The following is a 19,455-nucleotide window of genomic DNA, read 5'->3' on the forward strand; positions in this document are numbered from 1 at the left end:
CCTACGCAGGTTAGTATCAAATGTTATGATTATTTACTTATCTTCCCACTGATGACAAAGTCGCTGAAATGAGCTTCTCGTGAGTTGCAGAAAGTTAAAGGTCACAAGCTCTAATGGAAAAAAAAAAAAAAGGCGCGCTCCTCTATTTTATTAATTACGGCAGACTCGAGAAAACCTGAACTCGTACGCTAGACTAGACTATACTTCCTTTACTGAGACATTAACCATACCTGTGGTTATGTCCTAGCTTTGGAGTTATCCTCTCTGTTGTAGCTCAGCTTGTTGTTATGGCTATCTTTTCATGAAGCACTACAGTCCTGTTCTACTGACATCCCAGCTTTAAAAATTCAATATTGTACTATACTATACTAGAGTGGCACTTTTTTAAGAGGTAGTACAATCCGCTTCGGACTAGCACTATTACTCAGAAATTAAAAATGTACCTGTGGTTATGTCCTAGCTTTGGATTCTCCTCGCTGTTGGAGCTCCGCTTGTTGTTTAGGCTATCTTCTAAGGAAGCAATCTAGTCCTCCTCAACTGATAGCCGTGCTTTCTTCTCAATACTATATCTGCAATATGCAGTACTTTTTGTAAGAGGAAGACAATCCGCTGCGAGTAGCCTTTAATCCATTACTCAGAAATTTAACGTACCTCTGGTTGTGCCCTTAGCCTTGGTGGATTTTAATCGAAGCTGGTTCTCAGCTTGTTGTTATGATTATCCATTCCAGTCCTACTCTACTGATATCCCAGTGTTGCAAATTCAGCCATGTAATCACTCGCGATCTGTGGGTTCGACTTTGTCTTTCTAAAGGTCAGGCTGATGTATGGTAAAAACTTAGTCTTGTGAGGGAAAAGATACTTGCAAAAACTCCAAGATACGTGGCACTGTATGAAATATTCTGCAAAAAGATTGTTAATAAATTGAAGATACGATAAAAATTTTATTTATTTAACAACGTAAAATATTCTCAACCTATGTATATATCAGTTATTTACATATTTATTAATCTCCCTATTAATCATCATTTCTTTAGCTCTTCAAGAAATAATCAATGTTATCAGGTATTGAGATATAGTTATTTCTTTATTTTATAGTTTAGTGATTATGAGTTTATTTCTGTTTGTTTTTAAGTTATTAGGTACACGTTTGTTAAAAGTAAAGCCCAAGTGGCCCAAGGTATCATTAAAGAAGACCTTTCTACGACAATTGTAAGTAGGGACGCTCTTCCTTGTGTTGGTGTTCCAACTGAAGACAACATTGGACTGATATACAACTAAATGGGTTTAACATGTGGGCTTTTTACGAATAGCACTTTACTTGACTGGCAAGGGTCGCAATGCACTTGGTTGTTCCTAGCTTGACTGAGTCCAGTCCTTCTCTAACGATATTCCAGCTTTAAATTGCAGTACGATACTATACTGTTACTATGTAGTACTTTGTAAAAGGAAGATGAATCCGCTTCGAATAGCCAATAATCTATTACTCGAAAATTTAACGTGGATGTGGCTATGTCCTAGCGTTGGATTCTCTTCGCTGTTGTAGCTCAGCTTGTTGTTATGGCTATCTTTATATGAAGCACTCCAGTCCTGCTCTGATCCGAGCTGAGCCAAGAGATCATGCTGAAAAGAAAAAACTTGTTTCTAATCGAAACATGCCGACCTTACCTCTTGCAGATGACCTGTAGTGCTGATGGACCATAACTTTTCCCTCCACCTGCTCTCTGCCAAGCATCAGGCGTTCCTATCAGTGAACGAACTCCTCTGCCACAAGTTAGTATCACATTATTATGGATTATATACGTACCTTATCAGTGATGCTAAGCCGCGGGAAAGAGCTTATCTTGAGCTGCAGAAAGTGAAAGTGTCTGCAGCTCCTAAATCGAAAAAAAAAAAAGGCGCTCTTTTTTTATATTAATGCTGCCAACTCGAAAAACAACCTTCACTCTTACACTAGACTATACTTCCTTTACTGAGACATTTAAAATACCTGTGGTATGCCATAGCCTTGGATTCTCCTTGCGGTTGTAGCTCAGCTTGTTCTTATGGCTATCTTTTCATAGGACAGCACTCCAGTCCTGCTCTACTGATATCTCTGCATTAAATTTAATCTTATCCTTTACTATAATAGTAATTTTGTAAGAGGAACACAACCCGCTTCGAATAGTCTTAATCCATTACTCAAAAACTTAACGTAACTGAGGTGATGTCATAACTTTGTAGGTAGGCTTGTTGTTATGGCTCTCTTAGTACGAAGCACGATCTCAGTCCTTGCTCTACTCATATCTTAGCTTAAAACTTCAAGTAATCCGGAAGACAACTAAACAGTTTCATGACAAAAAAAATGTCAGATAGTCTAGAAGGAGAGAATAGTTCTTACAAATGATTACATATAACTAGGAAGCGCTCGATGTGATTCGTGTTTATGACGTGATCCTGAAGTGAGCCACGAGGTCCCTACTAAAAAGAACAAATATAACAAAACTTGTTGTAATCAAAACATGCCGGCGTTACCTCTTTCAGATGACCTGTGGGGCTGGAGTCGACCACAACGTTTTCCTCCAAACTGCTCTATGCCAACGCATCAGGGGTTTTCCTAGCAGTGAACGAGCCCATCTTACACAGGTTAGTATCGCATTGTTCTAGTTCTTTCCTTACCTTCTCAGTGATGCAAAAAGACGCTGAAAATGGGCGTCTCTTTAGCTGCAGAAAGTTAAAATGGCTCAAGCTCTGTAATTGAAGAAAAGGCCCGCTCTTCTTTTATATAAATTCTGGCAAACTGGAGACGACGCTAGCTACTACACTACACTACACTAAAGTATACTATACATCCAGTACTCAGAAATTTAAACATACCTGTAGTTATGTCCTAGCTTTAGATTCTCTTCGCTGTTGTAGCTAAGCTTCTTGGTACGGCCATCTTTTCGTGAAGCGCCCAAGCTCTGTTCTATCGATAATCCAGCTTTATATTTAATACTATTAGTTTAAAACTGTGTAGTACTTTTATAAGAGGAAAGACAATGCCGCTTCGAGTAGTTTTTAATCCATTACTCAGAAATTACACGTACCTGTTATTATGTCCTAGCTTTTACTCTCGCTGTTGTAGCTCACTATGTTGTAATGGCTATCTTTTTATTCAGTCCTTCTCTGATCCGAAAACTGAGCCACGAGGTCATGGAGAAAAGAAAATTTTTTTAAAAAAATTTGTGGCGATCAAAAAATGCCGGCCTTACCTCTTTAAGATGACCGTTAGTGCTGAGCGATCACGCATTTTTCTTTCAACTGCTCTATGCAACGCATCAGGGTTTTCCTATCAGCCAACGAACCACATCTTACAAAGATTAGTATTCGCAGTATTATAATTCTTCACCTCACCATTTCAGTGATGGAAAGCCGTTGAAAATGAGCTACAGAAAGGTGTTAAATTGTCTGAAAGCTCTAAAATCGAGGAAAAAGGCGCCCTCTTCTTTTATATTATATCTGGCAAACTCAAGACAACCTTAACTCTTAAAACTAGATTGACTAGACTAGACTATACTTCCTGTACTGAGACATTTAGCATTACCTATGGTATGGTACTAGCCTTGGATTATCCTCGCTGTCGTAGCTCACCTTTTTGTTATGGCTATCTTTTCATGACGCACTCCAATCCTGTTTTACGGATTATTCCTAGATTTACATTCAATTGTTTCCTGTACTATACTATGTAGTACTTTTCTGCTTCGACTAGCCTCTAATCCATTCCTCAGAAATTAAATGCCACCTGTGGCTATGTCCTAGCTTTGGATTCTTATCGCGGTTGTAGCTTACCTTGGGGTTGTGGGTCTCTTTAATGAAGTACTCCAGTCCTGCTCTGATCCCAACTGAGCCACGCAGTAATGCTGAAAAGAAAAAAAACATAATAAAACTTGTTGCAATCAAAACCTGCCGGGCCATACCTCTTGCAGATGACCTGTAGTGCTGATCGACCAAGATTTTTTTTTCCTCCAACTGCTCAATGCAAACGCATAAGGGTTTCCTATCAAAAACGAACCCATGTTACTCGGGTTAGTATCACATTGTTGTAATTCTTGTTGCAATCAAAACATGCCGACCTTACCACCTCTTTTCAGATGACCTGTAGTGCTGAAAACGACCAGAAACTTATCTCCTACAAACTACTTTAGCAACGCATCAGGGGTTTTGCTATCAGCCAACGAACCCATCTTACAAAGGTTAGTTATCCACATTGTTTATAATTCTTTACTTACCTTCTCAGTGATGCTAAGCCGCCTGAAAATGAGCTCTTCTTGAGCCACAGAAAGTTAAAAAATGTCTAAAGCTCTTATACACCGAAAAAAGGGCACGCTGTTCTTTTATATTTAATTCAGGGCAAACTCGAGACAACATTGTCTCCTACACTAGACGTGTGTAGGTTACTCATGTGTTACAGGTATACTTCCTTTACTGAGACATTTAACATACTGTGGTTATGTCCTAGTCTTTGATTCTCCTTCCTGTTGTAATCTCAGCTTGTTATTATGGCTATATTTTTCACGAAGCACTACTCCACTTCCATGTTTTTCCTCTAATCTCCCAGCCCTTGGATTCAATACCTTACTATAGTATATCTATGTAGTTACTTTTCCTAAGAGGGAAGACAATCCGCTTTGACTAGGCCGTCAATCCACTACTAAGTAATAGTACAACGTACCTGGGATCATGTCCTACGGCTTTGGATTACTTCTTGCAGCTTGTTGCTTACAGCTGACTGACTGACCATCACTAAGGACGGTTCTTGATAAAACTTAGTCTTGGTGAGAAAAAATGCTTGCAAACCGTCAAGACAGCTGTGGTGCACTATATTTTAATATTCTGCCAAAAAACATTTTAAAACACATTGACCATACGATTAATGGGTAAACATTAACAATGTATTCAAGTTAATAAAAGTAAAGTATTTTTCTTAAAGTTATAATTATATATCAATTTATTTTTACATATTTATTCAATCTCCCTACTAATTCATCATTTATTTAGTTCTTCAAGAATTAATCAATGTTTTCAGTGATTTGAGACATATATTTTATTTCTTTATTTATGTTTTATTGATTATCAGTTATTTCTTGTTCATTTTTAAGTTATCAGGTATAGTTTTATTAAGGTATCATTAAAAAAGACTTGTCTACGACAATGCCGTAAGTAGACGCTCTTGATTGTGTTGGTGTCACAACTAAAAGACAACACAGGACTGAAATACACTTGTATGGGCTTAAATGAATAGCACTTCACTTGACTGGACGGGCCGCAATGCACTTGGCTGTTCCTAACTTGACTGAGCAGGACTGCGTTGTGCTAGACTCAACGGCAGTTAGTTGTTCTCAACTGGACGAAACGGAAATGGGCTGAGGTGTTAACGGATTGCACTGCTCTGCACTGCACTTGACTGGGACTAGACTCGATTGCTGTTGACTTATATGGGACCTGGGCTATCCTAGATTGAAATGTACTTAGGTGGAAGGGGAGTGAATGGAATTGGACGGGAACCAATAGATTTCAACGGGACGGGACTGGAATGGACGGGACGGGGATGGGACCAGACTCCACTTAATGGACTGGACCGGATTAAACTGGACTGGAGTACACGTTAGCGGAGTGGACTGGACCGCACTGGACTGAGCCGGACAGCATTTCAGAAGACTGAACTGGACGGCACTGTACCTAACTGGACTGTCTTTGCTTGAGCTTGACTTCACCAGACTGCACTACACTGCATTACCCTGGATTGAACTGGAAAGTACCATACAGGACAGTCAGTTCACTGCACCTCGCTAGACTGATCTGCATTGCACGTTTTTCAATGAAACTGACAGACTGTACTGCGCTGCACGTGAATGTACTTCATTGGACTAGAGCACACAGGATAGCTTTGCACAGTGCTGGAAGTAAGTTAAAAGAATTGTTTTGGATTGCATAAACTGCAATGGAGTTGATGGCAATACATTAATCTGCACTTGACTTTTATGCAAAAGACTACGAATAAAGACGGATGATATACCGATGTTTTGAGAAAAGATCAGCTAAATAAATATTATATTATGAAGCTAGTTTCAGTTTCAATCATTGAAGACAATTCGTGTTTTTGAGCATACGAAATATGTAACAGTGGATATCGTGTTAGTTGTCCTTGAATTGTCCCATAACTGAATACTTACAGTAAATCGTCATCTGTGACCTTTCTGAGGGGCTGCTGATTAGGCCTTGTTTTAGAACACTATTTTCTTCACTGAAAACGGAAAACTGTTCAGAGAAAAAAGGTGTTGAAATATTAAACACGTCACATAGTGAGTAGTGAAACGTTTTCACTAAAGCAATTAATAAGGAAAGCACCTAAAAGCTCTGTAAACAGAAATTTCAGATAGTCTAAAAGAAAGAATAATTCTTACAAATGATTACATATTACCTATGCAGCGCTCGATGTGCTACTTGTTTATGATGTGATCCAAAGGGAGCCACGAGGTCATGCTGAAAAAAAAAATATGACAACTTGTTGCAATCAAAACATGCCGGCCTTACCTCTTTCAGATAACCTGTAGTGCTGATCAACCATAACTTTTTCCTCTAACTCCTCTATGCAACGTATCAGAGTTTTCTTATAAGCCAACGAACCCACCGACGTTCCCTCCTCTACTAGACTAAACTAACATCTAACATACCTGTATTCCTAGCTTTGGATTCTCTACGCTGTTGTAGCTCAGCTTGTTGTTTTGGGCATTTTTTTCGCGAAGCAGTCTAGTCCTGCTCTACCGATATTCCAGTTTTAAATTCAATACTATATTGTACTATGTAGCACTTTTCTAAGAGGAAGACAATCCGCTCCGACTAACTTTTAATCCACTACTTAGAAATTTAACATACCTGTGGTTATGGCCTAGCTTTGGATTCTCCTCACTGTTGTAGCTCAGCTTGTTGTTATGGCTCTCTTTTTATGAAGCACTCCAGTCCTGCTCTGATCCGAACTGAGGCACGAGGTCATGCTCAAAAGAAAAAATCTGACAAAACTTGCTGCAATGGAAACATGCCGGCCTTACCTCTTTCAGATGACCTGAAGTGCTGATCGACCATAACTATTTCCTCTAACTGCTCTATGCAACGCATCAGGGTTTTTTTTATCAGCCAATAATCCCACGTTACACAGGTTAGTATCACAGTATTATAATTCTTTACCTACCTTCTCATTGATGGACAGCCGCTAAAAATGAGCTTATCTTGAGCTGGGAAAGTTAAAATGCCTCAAGGTCTTAAATCGAAAAAAGGCGCGCTCTTCTGGCAAACTTGTGACAACCTAAACTCCTACACCTGACTAGACTAGACTGTACTTCCTTTCCTGAGACACTTAACATACCTGTGGTTATTTCTTAGCCTTGGATTCTCCTCGCTGTTGTACCTCAGCTTGTTGTTATGGCTATCTTTTCCTGAAGAACTCCAGTCCTGTTTTACTGATAGCCCAGCTATAAATTCAATTCGTTACCGGTAATACACTATGTAGTACTTTTTCTGTTTCGACTAGCCCGTTATCCATTACTCAGAAATTTAACGTACCTGTGGCTATGTCCTAGCTTTGGATTCTCCACGCTGTTTTACCTTAGCTTGTGGTTGTCGCTATCTTTTTATGAAGCACTCCAGTTCTGCTCCGATCCAAAGTGAGCCACGAGGTGATGCTTAAAATTTGCAATCAAAACCTGCCGGCCTTGCTTCTTTCAGATGACCTGTAGGGCTGATCGACCATAACATTTTCCTACAACTGCTTTATGCAACGCATCAGGGTTTTTCTATCAGTTAACGAACATATGTCATACAGGTTAGTATCACATTGTTATAATTCTTTACTTACCTTCTCAGTGATGAAAGCCGCCTAAAATGAGCTTACCTTGAGCCGCAGAAAGTTAAAATGTCTGAAGCTCTTAAATCGAAAAAAAAAACCCGCTCTTCTCTTATATTAATCCTGGCAAACTCGAGACAACCGTAACTCCTAGATTACACTATTCTAGACTAGACTATACTATGCTATGCTTCCTTTCCTGAGACATTAACATACCTGTAGTTATGCCCTAGCCTTGGATTCTCCTCGGTATTGTAGCTCAGCTTGTTGTTATGGCTATCTTTTCATGAAGAACTCCAGTCCTGTTTTAATGATATCGCAGCTTAGAATTTAATTCTCTACTATACTATACTATACTTTTCTAAGAGGAAGGCAATCCTCTTCATCTAGCCTTTAACCCATTACTCAGAAATTTAACGTTGTTGTGGTGATGTCCTAGGTTTGAATTCTCCTCGCTGTTGTACCACAACTTGTTGTTATGGCTATCCTCTTATGAAGCACTTCAGTCCTCCCCTACTAATATCCGTCCTTTAACTTCAATACTATAGTATACTATATACTATATGTAGCACTTTTTGTAAGAGGAAGACAATCCGCTTCGACTTGCTTTTAATCCATTACTTAAACATCTAACGTACCTGTGGTTATGTCCTAGCTTCGGATTCTCCTCGCAGGTGTTGCTCAGCTTGTTGTTATGACTATCTATTCCAGTCCTGCTCTACTGATATCCCAGTGTTTCAATTAAACCATGAATCAGTAGTGACCTCGTGATTGCACGTGTCTTTCCAAAGGTGAGCTGGTGTCTTGGGAAAACCGAGTCTTTTGAGAAAAAATACTTGCAAACTTTTAAGACAACGTGGTGCTATCTTTTAATATTCTGTAAAAATATTGTCTATACATAGACCATAAGATAAAATTGTATTTATTTAACAACGTAACTACTTCTGAACTTATTAATATATCAGTTTATTTACATATTTATTTATCTCCCTATTTATTCATCATTTCTTTTGTTCTTCAAGAATTAATTAATGTTTTCAGTGATTGAGATATATATTTTATTTCTTTATTTTATCTTTGATTGATTATCAATTATTCTTGTTTACTTTTCAGTTATTAGGTATACTTTTATTAAAGGTATCATTAAAAAAGACCTGTCTACGACAATGCCGCAAGTAGACGCTCTTGATTGTGTTAGTGTCACAACTGAAGACAACAGAGGACTGAAATACGCTTGTAGGGGCTTCAATGTGGACTTTTCCGAATAGTACTTCACTTGACTGGACGGGCCGCAATGCACTTGGCTGTTCCTAACTTGACTGAGCAGGGCTGCATTGTGGTAGACTCAACGGCAGTTAGTTGTTTTGGATGGGACGGGACGGGGCAGAGCTGCTACGGATTGCACTGCTCTGCACTGCACTTGACTGGACTAGACTAGACTGTTCTGGATTGCCTGAACTGCAATGGAGTAGATGGCAATACATTAATCTAAACTCGATTTACATGCAAAAAGACTGCTAATAAAGACTGATAATATAATGATGTTTTAAGAAAACATCAAAGAAATAAAAATTATATTATGAAGCTAGTTTCAGTTTCAATTATTCAAGACAATTCGTGTTTTGAGCATACGAAATATGTAACAATGGGTATCGTGTTAGTTTTCCTTATTTTGTCCTATAATTGAATACTTACAGTTAATCGTCATCTGTGATTAGGTCTCAATCGTCATGGGCTGCTGATGCGGCCTCAATCGTCATGGGCTGCTGATTAGGCCTTGTTTGAAAACACTAGTTTTTCTCCACTTAAAACAGAAAACTGTTCAGAGAAAAAAAGAGGTTGAAATATGAAACACGTCACATTGTGAAACGTTGTCATTAAACTTATTAATCAGGAAACCACCTAAAAAGTTCTGTAAACAGAAAATTTCAGATTTTCTAGAAGAAAGAATAATTCTTACAAATGATTACATATTACCTATGAAGCCCTCGATGTGCTATTTGGTTTTGACGTGATTTGAAGTGAGCCACGAAGTCATGCTTAAAAGAAAAAATCCAACAACCTGTTGCAATCAAAATATGCCGGCCTTACCTCTTTCAGATGACCTGTAGTGCTGAACGACCATAATTTTTTCTTCCAACTGCTTTAGGCAACGTATCAGAGTTTTCCTATCAGTAAACGAACTCATATTACACAGGTTAGTATCAAATTGTTATGATTATTTACTTACCTTCTCAGTGATGCAAAGTCGCTGAAATGAGTTTATCGTGAGTTGCAGATAGTTAAATGTCTCAAGCTCTAAAATAGAAAAAAAAAGTACGTTCTTCTTTTATGTCAATTCTGGCAAACTCGAGACAATAATGACTCTTAGACTATACTATAGTATAATTCCTTTACTGAGACATTTAAGATACCTGTGGTTATGTCCTAGTTTTGGATTGTCCTCTCTGTTGTAGCTCAGCTTGTTGTTATGACTCTCTTCTTATGAAGCACTCCAGTCCTGCTCTGATCCGAACTGAGCCACGAGATCATGATGAAAAAAAAAAATCTAAAAAAAACTTTTTGCGATCAAAACATGCTGGCCTTACCTCTTTCAGATGACCTGTAGTGCTGATGGACCATAATTTTTTTCTTAGAACTGCTTTAGGCAACGCATCAGGGTTTTCCTATCAGTGAGCGAACCCATCTTACACAAGTTAGTATCAAATTGTTATGATTATTTACTTACCTTCTCAGTGATGCAAAGTCGCTGGAATGAGCTTATCGTGAGTTGCAGAAAGTTAAAATGTCTCGAGCTCCAGAATGGAAAAAAAAGCGCGCTGTTCTTTTTTATTAATTCTAGCAAACCCGAGACAACCTTAACTCTTAGACTAGACTAGAATAGACTATATTATACTTCATTTACTGAGACATTTAACATACCTGTGGTTATGTCCAAGCTTTGAATTCTTCTCTTTGTTGTCGCTCAGCTTCTTGTTATGGCTCTCTTTTTATGAAGCACTCCAGTCCTGCTCTGATCCGAACTGAGCCACGAGATCATGCTGAAGAAAAAAAAAATCTAACAAAACTTGTTGCAATGGAAACATGCCGGCCATACCTCTTTCAGATGACCTGTAGTGCTGATGGACCATATCTTTTTCCTCCAGTTGCTTCTTAACGCATCAGGGTTTTCCTATCAGTGAACGAACTCATATTACACAGGTTAGTATCAAATTGTTATAATTATTTACTTACCTTCTCAGTGATGCAAAGTCGCCGAAATGAGCTTATCGTGAGTTGCTGAAAGTTAAAATGCCTCAAGCTATAAAATGGAAAAAAAGACACGGTCTTCTATATTAATTCTGGCAAACTTGAGACAACCTTAACTCTTAGACTAGACTAGACTAGAGTATACTTCTTTTACTGAGACATTTAACATACCTGTTAAAGGTATTAGACAATCTTAACTCTTAGAGTAAACTAGACTAGACTATAGTATACTTCCTTTACTGAGACATTTTACATACCTGTGGTTATGTCCAAGCTTTGGATTCTCCTCTCTGTTGTAGCTCAGCTTTTTGTTATGGCTCTCTTTTTATGAAGAACTCCAGTCCTGCTCTGATCCGAACTGAGCCCATAAGGTCATGATGAAAAAAAAAAGATCTAACAAAACTTGTTGCAATGGAAACATGCCGGCCTTACCTCTTTCAGATGACATGTAGTGCTGATCGACCATAAATTTTCTTAGAACTGCTTTAGGCAACGCATCGCGGTTTCCTATCAGTGAACGAACCCATCTTACACAGGTTAGTACTAAATTGTTATGATCACCTTCTCAGTGATGCAAAGCCGCTGAAATGAACTTATCGTGAGTTGCAGAAAGTTAAAATTTCTTAAGCTCTAAGAGAAAAAAAGGCGCGCTTTTCTTCTATTTAAATTCTGGCAAACTCGAGAGAACCTTAACTCCTTCACTAGTCTAAAGTAGACTATAGTATACTTCCACGAAGTCACTCTGAAGAAAAAGAAAAACCTGACAGAACTTGTTACAATCAAAACATGCCGGCCTTACCTCTTTCAGATGACCTGTAGTGATGATCGACCATAACTTTTTCCTACAACTGCTTTAGGCCACGCATCAGGGTTTTCCCATTAGCGAACGAACCCATCTTACTCAGGTTAGTATCAAATTGTTATGATTATTTACTTACCTTCTAAGTGATGCAAAGTCGCTGAAATGAGCTTATCGTGATTTGCAGAAAGTTAAAATGTCTCAAGCTCTAAAATGGAAAAAAAGGCACGCTCCTCTTTTTATTAATTCTGGCAAACTTAAGACAATCTTTACTAAAAGACTAGACTAGACTATAGTATACTTCCTTTACTGAGACATTTAACATACCTGTGGTTATGTCCTAGATTTGAATTGTCATCGCCGTTGTAGCTCAGCTTTTTGTTATAGCTATCTTTTCATGAAGCACTCTAGTCCTGTTCTACTGACATCCCAGTTTTAAATTCAATATTTTGCTATACTATACTATGTAGCACTTTTGTAAGAGGAAGAAATCCGCTTCAACTAGCCTATAAATTATTATTCAGACATTAAACGTACCTGTGGTTATGTCCTAGCTTTGGATTCTCCTCGCTGTTGTAGCTCAGCTTGTTGTTATGACTATCTTCTAATGAGGCAATCTAGTCCTCCTCTACTGATATCCGTGCTTTAACTTTAATACTATACTACAATATGTAGTTCTTTTTGTAAGAGGAAGACAATCCGCTTTGAGTAGCTTTTAATCCACTACTCAGAAATTTAACGTACCTCTGCTTATGTCCTAGCCTTGAATTTTCCTTGCAGCTGGTTCTCAGTTTGTTGTTATGATTATCCATTCCAGTTCTGCTCTACTGGTATTCCAGTGTTGCAAATTGAGCCATAAACCACTAGCGACCCTGTGATTGCTTGTGTCTTTCTAAAGGTCAGCTGATGTCTTGGTAAAACTTAGTCTTGTGAGAAAAGATACTTGCAAACCTTCAAGACCACTTGGTACCGTATTTTAATAATCTGCAAAAATATTGTTAATACATAGACCATGCGATAAAATTGTATTTATTTAACAACGTAACTATTTCTCAACCTATTTATATATCAATTTATTTACATATTTATTGATCTCCCTATCAATTCATCATTTCTTTAGTTCTTCAAGAATTAATCAATGTTATCAGTTATTGAGATATATTTATTTCTTTATTTTATCTTTTATTGATTATCAATTATTTTTGTTTGTTTTTAAGCTATTAGGTACACTTTTGTTAAAATTAAAGTCCAAGTGACCGGTCTAAGTGGCCCAAGGTATCATTGAAAAGGACCTTTCTACGACAATGTAAGTAGACGCTCTTCCTTGTGTTGGTGTGACAACTGAAGACAACACTGGACTGAAATACACTTGCATGGGCTTAAATGTGGGCTTTTCGGAATAGCACTTCACTTGACTGGACGGGCCGCAATGCACGTGGTTGTTCCTAACTCGATTGAGCAGGACTGTGGTGTCCTGGACTCGGTGGCATTTAGTTGTTCACGACTGGACGGGACGGGACTGGGCTGAGCTCTTACGGATTGCACGGCTCTGCACTGCACTGCACTCGACTGGACTACACTTGACTGCTATTGACTTATATGGACCTGGCCTACGCTGGATTGAAATGTACTTGGCTGGAAGGGAATGAATTGGAATTGGATGGGTGCAGATTCCACCGAATGGACTGGACCGCGCGTCAGTGGAGTGGACCGGACTGGACTGAGCCGGACAGCACTTCAGAAGACTGAAATGGACGGCATGCACTTCACTAGACTGGACTGTCTTACTCTGAGCTTGACTTCACCAGACTGCACTACATTGCACTACCCTGGATTGAACTGGAAAGTACCATACAGGACAGTCACTGCACCTCGCTATACTGATCTGCACTGAACTGCATTCTACGTTTCCAAATGAAACTGATAAAGACTGTACTGCACTGTACATGAATGTACTCCACTGGACTCCTCTAGACCACACAGGATAGCTTACCACAGCACTAAAAGCAAGTTAAAAGGATTGTTCCGGATTACCGAAACTGCAATGGAGTAGATGGCATTACATTTATCTACACTTGACTTACATGCAAAAAGACTGCTAATAAAGACTGATAATATAATGATGTTTTGAGAAAACATCAACGAAATAAATATTATATTATGAAGCTAGTTTCAGTTTCAATTATTTAAGACAATTCGTGTTTTGAGCATACGAAATACGTAACAATGGGTATCGTGTTAGTTGTCCTTAATTTGTCCCATAACTGAATACTTACAGTTAGTCGTCATCTGTCACCTTTCTGATGGACTGCTGATTGGGCCTTGTTTGAAAAGACTAGTTTTTCTCCACTGAAAACAGAAAACTGTTAAGAGAAAAAAGGTGTTGAAATATTAAACACGTCACATTGTGAAACGTTGTCATTAAACCAATTAATCAGGAAACCACCTAAAAAGTTCTGTAAACAGAAAATTTCAGATAGTCTAGAAGAAAGAATAATTCTTACAAATGATAATAATAATAATTATTTATTACTTATATAGCGCGAAATACATGTAGATATAATCTAATGCGCTAAAATATTACCTATGAAGTGCTCGATGTGCTTCTTGTTTATGACGTGATCCGAAGTGAGCCACGAGGTCATGCTGAAAAGAAAAAAATCGAACAACTTGTTGTAAGCAAAACATGCCGGGCTTACCTCTTTCAGATGACCTGTAGTGCTGATCGACCATAACTTTTTCCTCCAACTGCTCTATGCCACGGATCAGGGTTTTCCTACGAAGCCAACGAACCCATCTTACACAAGTTAGTAACACATTGTTATAATTCTTTACTTACCTTCTCAGTGATGCAAAGCCGCTAAAAATGGGCTTCTCTTGAGCTGCAGAAATTTAAAATGTCCCACTCTCTTAAATCGTAAAAAAGGCCTGCCCTTTCCTTTATATTAATTCTGGCAAACTCGAGACGACGTTAGCTCCTCTACTTGACTAGACCCAACTATACTATACTTCCATTACTCAGAAATCTAACATACCTGTAGTTATGTCCTAGCTTTGGATTCTCCACGCTGTTGTAGCTCAGCATGTTGTTATGGCCATTTTTTCGCGGTCCTTCCCTACCGATATCCCATCTTTAAATTCAGTACGATACTATACTGTACTATGTAGTACTTTTGTAAGAGGAAGATAATCCGCTTCGAATAGCTAATAATCTATTACTCAGAAATTTAACGTAGCTGTGGCTATGTCCTAGCGTTGGATTCTCCTCGCTGTTGTAGCTCAGCTTGTTGTTATGGCTCTCTTTTTATGACGCACTCCAGTCATGCTCTGATCCGAACTGAGCCACGAGATCATGGTGAAAAGAAAAAATCTGACAAAACTTGTTATAATGGAAACATGCCGGCCTTACCTCTTTCAGATGACCTGTGGTGCTGATGGACCATAAATTTTTCCTCCAGCTGCATTTCAACGCATCAGGGTTTTCCTATTAGTGAATGAACCCATCTTACACAGGTTAGTATCACATTGTTATGATTATTTACTTACCTTCTAAGTGATGCAAAGCTCTGCAATGAGCTTATCTTGAGTTGCAGAAAGTTAAAATGTCTCAAGCTCTAAAATGGAAAAAAAGGCCCGCTCTTCTTTTATATCAACTCTGGCAAAGTCGAGACAACCTTAACTCCTACAGTAGACTAGACGCTAAAAATGGACTTATCTTGAGCTGCAGAAATTTAAAATGTCTCAAGCTCTTAAATTGAAGGAAAGGCTCGCTCTTCTTTCATATTAATTCTGGCAAACTCGAGACGAAGTTAGCTCCTACACTGGACTAAACTAAAGTATACTATATATCCATTACTCAGAAATTTAACATACCTGTAGTTATGTCCTAGCTTTGGATTCTCCTCGCTGTTGTAGCTCAGCTTGTTGTTACGGTCATCTCTTCGTGAAGCACTCCAGTCCTCCTCTACTGATATTCCAGCCTTAACTTCAATACTACACTATACGATGTAGTAGTTTTGCAAGAGGAAGACAATCCGCTTCGACTAGCCTTTAATCCATTACTCAGAAATTTAAATGTCCTTGTTTTAGATTCTCCTCGCAGCTGTTGCTCAGCTTGTTGTTATGATTATCCATTCCAGTCCTACTTTACTGATATCCCAGTGTTGCAAATTCAGCCATGAATAACTAGCGACCTTGTGATTGCTGGTGTCTTTCCAAAGGTCAGCTGGTGTCTTAGGAAAACTGAGTCTTGTGAGAAAAAATACTTGCAAACTTTTAAGACAACGTGGTACTGTATTTTAATATTCTGCAAAAAGATTGTCGATACATAGACCATACAATAAAATTGTATTTATTTATTTATCAATTTATCTATTAATAAACTTCTTTATATATCAGTTTATTTATATATTATTGATCTTCCTATTTAACTCATCATTTCTTTAGTTCTTTAAGAATTAATCAATGTCATTAGTTATTAATTTATCTTTTAGTGATCAATTGTTTTTGTTTATTTCAAATTATCATGTTTACTCTTATCACATTATTAAGAGAAGAAACTCATCTTAGACAGATCAATATGTCAAAATTATAATAATTCTTCACTTACCGTCTCAGTGATGCACAGCCCCTGAAAACGGGCGTATGTTGATCCGCAGGTATGGGAAATTCAAAGTAAAAATGTTGAAAAGTTTTGGCGAGTCCCCGAAAATGGACAAAGTTAAGTTTTGAAATCCTTTGCACTCGTCAATGGATGACTATCGCTAAATGTAAGACAACCAATCAATCCCTTCGAAAATGGGCGAACGCACAGTTAACACCAAGGTGACTTTGCTTCTGGGCTTTTTCATTGGCGAATTGGAAAGTCATTGTAACAATCCAGTTCACGATTCGAGCAAATGCCCCGAAATTGGCAATTCAAGCCTCCGAAAATAGGTCAGTATAAAGCTCCTGCAGTTGAAATTGCGTTAGTGAGATCAGAAAATAGTTTCTTAATAAAGAAAAGACACGACGCTCGAATCTTAATTGAATTCTCGAGACAGAAATTTACACTGGGCGCCGCGGAAAATAAATCTCAAATTTGTGTATCCCAAAAATTAAGAAAAGAACACAGAGAAAATCGGGTCAAGCATTTAATTTATAATACCACATAACATCAATAAATTAACTGAGATTTTTCGAAATTACTTCACAGAACCCAGCAGGAGGGGACGCGCACCTTAGACGAAGAATTGGGCGTCCACAAAACTCCGAATGTTCCGTGTCAGTAATACCGACACCTTGATAATTTGAACACCCATAGTGTCCCAGACGATGCTTTCATTTTTATATCAACTTGGTAACAATTCTCAGTAGTTTCTTATTGCCTTTGTATTCCGAACTGAAAATCCGAACAAGTTTTGAAAGGCCGAACGAGAAGCCGAAGTGAAATTCGAACCGAAGGTGAAGGCGAACTCCCAAAGAAACCCGATCTTAATTTTTATCAATGCATGCATAATCTTCTCTCAAAGGCTAATTCTCAATTCTAATTTGCTGTCATAGCTGAATTGCTTAAATCCGATTTCCAATCATAACGTTGAAATCTAGTTGAACCTTCGAGGCAAACTTTTTTCGACTTAAACAGTCTTACTCGATCACAGTGTTTAAGATCCTCTCAATCAAGTTAAACTGAAAATGTAATCGGTCGCAGTCGAAGTAACAGTGGGGGAAGACATGCGCTAAAGTCGATGAGCAACTGATGAACACAGAAAGACCTGTTGATGAAGAGCCGAAGTATAAACGAAGCCGATATTGTGATAACCTAAAGAAGCGACGAAGAAGAAACGATCCAAACCGAAAATATGCCGAACAGTATTCGATTGAAAGAAAAAACCTAGAGAAGAAGATTTGGAGGGAGGACCTCGCCCAACCTCAAGGGACCCGCAAACTAAGCTTTAACTACTTTGAGTCGAATGAGAAGTGAGACGACTTTTAGCAGAATTTGGATTTTATGGTTTGACCAGTGCACTATCTATTAACCCTTTTTTCATTCCAACTCATAAAGAATCTTACTAACCAGCTGGACATCAGCGTCTTCTCACTGTTCTGTTCCCAGCCTCCGCGTATACAGCAGAATAGAAGAGAAGAAAAAACCTAATAAAGCGTCGGCCCTTTTTTTCACCACGCTTTCCCATCCATAAGCGAGTTATACCGGTAGCAAGAGTCAGCACTTGTCTTGTGATGATGGACTGGACCATATGGAAAGGAATAGCGAGGACTGGAGCGGGTCGTAATGGACTGCATGGAGCTGGACGCTGATTTTTGGACTAAATGCACAATGAACTGGACTCTTCTGAAATTAAGTGAGAGGGACTTAGGTTAAGTGATCTGGATTAGCTGCACTAGAATGGACTGAGCGGTGTTTGGACTGGAGTGTGTCGTACAAGTCTAAATGAGAAAGATATTGTGGATATTCAGGTGAAATAAATGATACGTAAAAACATCGTGGCCCCTTGTGAAGGGGAAAACATTGCAAAATAATCATATTCTGAGTTCGCAACCATTACACATGTCAGAAGACCTGAATAGGAATTTTCTGTTAGACACTTTTTACTGAAACATTGCAAAACTTGGTTGGTCAACATGCGATAAATTTAAGTCATTTTTCCAGAGTAACCTTCGGGAGTAACAAGATTGGAAAAACTGTCACCTTCACATCTTTACATAAGTGTTTTTATTGTCAATTCTCTTCTCTATACATTTCTTAAGAAAAACGTGTTTAACTATCATGAGCTTCGTTTGTTGGTGATTATTTCATTTCTTCTTATGTGTGTGACCTTAATTTGTGATTAAGGGGTGATAATATAACGAGAAATTAAATGTCAGTAATCCCTCGGTTTTCAAGATTACCAAAAAAAATTACTTTTGTGTGAGAACGAAGCCCCCTTCATATTGTCAAATATCAGTTTCATCTGGAGTCATGGTGAGTAAACATCGAGGCGCACCTTAATTTTCCCTTGCGAAATTTGGAAAATCTTTTGAAGAGTAAAATTAAATTTAAACATTTGCAGGTTATCGCTTCATTTAAAGCTTAGAAAAGAAGCAAACAAACAGGCAAGTTAAATCTTATGGCTTATTATAATACTTTAGTCTAAAATATCAGAAATTTACAAACCTTTGATTAAAAACCGTACCACTGACATTTTTACCATTCAGATGTTTCGATTAAAAAGAAAAAAAAACAGAAGTGTGAACTTAATTTTTCACTTTTCATAACGAGCGGTCTACTCTTGAAGTCTAAGAAGTGATTAAAATGTAACTTCTCCCTATATTATTTATACGTTATCCAGTAAACAGAAGGTGAGAATATTCAAATTTATCTCTTATATGTTATCTTCATATGATATCAAATTCTTGTAACTACTTGGAAGGACATATTTGGCAGCTAAAGGGGAGAATTGACGATCTGATATTGGAATTTAAGGGTCGAGACGAAGGAAATTCTCGGAATCTGCCTAGAAAGTCGATCGAAATATTTCCTTAATTCACTCGTCATCTCTATATTACGCAC

This window comes from Pocillopora verrucosa, chromosome 5 (genome assembly GCF_036669915.1).
Source record: "Pocillopora verrucosa isolate sample1 chromosome 5, ASM3666991v2, whole genome shotgun sequence".
In the NCBI taxonomy this organism is placed as follows: domain Eukaryota; kingdom Metazoa; phylum Cnidaria; class Anthozoa; order Scleractinia; family Pocilloporidae; genus Pocillopora; species Pocillopora verrucosa.